Consider the following 2500-nt stretch of genomic DNA (forward strand, 5'->3'; position numbering starts at 1 on the left):
TTCTACGGTTTGAAAAGTCTAAAGCTATTATTAGATTACTTATTGCATATATATTCCACATTTTGGAATATTGGACATTAAGAAATATTATGAATCTATTTATATAAAGTTCTGTCTATCCGTTGGTATTCATATCTATACCTCTATTTGTCTATATCTAAATATAGTGAACATATATATGTGTTTGTGTAACTAATAAATATCAATACACACAGGAGGGAGAGAAAGAAAGAAAAAAAAAATATATATATATGGAAAAAGTAAAGGTTTCCCTCGTGGACAACAGCAAAGTACCTTTTGTTTTCTTACTTACCCCCCATACAGTTGAAAATTCTTTACGCATGTCCAGTTTCCATCCGTGGATCAGATTTCTTTTTCAGATAAATAAAACACTGTCACTCTCACATCCAGGAACTCTCCTGGTTACGCCCCTCTCTGTTTCCCGGAGCCTCTCCCTGCGCGCGGACCGAGAGCTCCTTCGTGCACACGCCGTCTCGACCACTCCTTATCGCATACTAACTCGTTCGAGCATCGCTGAGAGGGCGGGGTGCCTACGCCCGGGACCTGTTGCTGTCCGAACTCTGCAGCGGACGGGGTCAGAGCTTTATTCGCCTATCTCATCTCCCCCTCTCTCTGTCTTTCTTTTTCACTCTCTTCCCCTCTCTACTCCTTCATTTATTCATCTACGTTACTCTCTTCTTCTCTCTTCTTCACTCTCCATTTTTTCCTTCCTTTATTCGCCCCCCCCCACCCTCTCTCTCTTTTATTCACATCTCTCTCCTCTTCCTTTCTTTATTCACATTTTACTCTGCCTCTCCTTCTCTCTCTCCGTCTCTCTCTCTTTCTCGCTCTCCGTCTCTCTATATATAATTCTCTCATTATCTATCTATCTCCCAATATCTATCTCAATATCTTTCTATGTCTTTCCTTCCTTTATCTTTACTTCTCTTTCTTTTTCTCGCTCTCTCTCCTGTCCTCTTCTCTCCCCTTTTGTCTGTATTTCCTTCATTCCTAAGAATTCCTTTCTCCCTTTCTACCTACCTTCTATTTTGTGTCTATTTATCTATTTGTCTATCCCCCCTCCTCTTTCTTTCTATCTATCTCCCTTTCTCTATCTCTGTCTCTCATTCCTTCTTTAATGCTCTCCCTCTCTGCCACTATCTATCTATCTCTCTCTATATCTATCTTTCATTCCTTATCTCCATCTCTCTTTATTTCGCCTTCTCTATATCTCCTTCTTCCTTCCTTTCGTTTCCTCTCTCTATCTCTCTTTCTCTTCTCTAATGCCTCATTTCTCTCCATTTAACTCTCTGTTTATCACTATCTCTCATTTAAATTCTCTATCTTTTTTTCTAATATTCTCTCTCTCTCTCTCTCTCTCTCTCTCTCTCTCTCTCTCTCTCTCTCTCTCTCTCTCTCTCTCTCTCTCTCTCTCTCTCTCTCTCTCTCTCTCTCTCTCTCTCTCTCTCTCTCTCTCTCTCTCTCTCTCTCTCTCTCTCTCTCTCTTGTGAGTGTCTTGCTCACTCGCTCACTCTCTCTATTACTGTCTCTTTGTCTCTTTGGCCTTTCTTCCTCTATTCGCCCCCCCCCCTCTCTCTGTCCCTGCCTTTTCCTTCTATATTGTTTTTTTTCTCGCTCTCTCCCTCTTTCTTCTTTTATTCACAATTGTCACTATCTCCATCTTTATCCTTCATCATCTCTTCACGCTTCTCTCCCTCTCTTGTTTTTCATTTCTTATTCTGTATCTCTTGCTCTTTCTCTCCTATCATTATCTCACCACCCTTCTCTCTCTCTCTCTCTTTCATATTCTTTCTCTCATGTTCTTGTTAATTCTCCATCTCCCTCCCTCAACTCTCTCTTTCTAGCTGTCATAGCTAGCTCGGTGAGTGTTGTGTGATCGAATATGCATGTGTATGCGCTGATAGATACACACAGACACGCTCTTTCGCTCTATCTCTTCCTTCCTCCCTCCCTCTCTCTTTCTCTCTCATTTCCTTCTTTCTATTTCATTCATTTTTCTCTCTCTCTTTCAGTACCTTTTTCTTTCATTGCTTATACTTTCTCATTCTTTCATTCTGTCTATTCTTAATTCTTCCATAATTATACTTTCTATATGTATATATATGCATATATATATATATATATATATATATATTATATATATATATATATATATATATATATATATATATATATATATATATTATATATATATATATATATATATATATATATATATATATGTATATATATATATATATGTTGTGGTATATATATATATATATATAGATATTTATATATATATATATATATATTTTTATATTTCTTTATCTATATCTATTTATATATATATATATATATATATATATATATATATATATATATACACAATATATGTATATACATATATATATACATATATATATATATATATATATATATGTGTGTGTGTGTGTGTGTGTGTGTGTGTGTGTGTGTGTGTGTGTGTGTGTGTGTGTTG

At 36.0% G+C, this 2500-nt stretch overlaps 1 protein-coding gene across 4 annotated transcripts in view; it reads right to left on the bottom strand.

Moving 5' to 3' along the window:
• LOC147466719 (uncharacterized) overlaps positions 1-517 on the bottom strand; it is a 30718-nt gene extending 30201 nt beyond the window's left edge. For all 4 annotated transcript variants that reach the window (XR_015190811.1, XM_086535126.1, XM_086535127.1 and 1 more), the window contains exon 1: positions 314-517. The gene's annotated coding sequence lies outside the window, so the exon portion shown is untranslated. The remainder of the gene's footprint in view (positions 1-313) is intronic.
• Positions 518-2500: the final 1983 nt, after the last annotated feature.

The sequence above is a fragment of the Penaeus japonicus genome, unplaced genomic scaffold (assembly GCF_977035675.1).
Source record: "Penaeus japonicus unplaced genomic scaffold, GWHDUDI00000001_assembly GWHDUDI00000042, whole genome shotgun sequence".
NCBI lineage: Eukaryota > Metazoa > Arthropoda > Malacostraca > Decapoda > Penaeidae > Penaeus > Penaeus japonicus.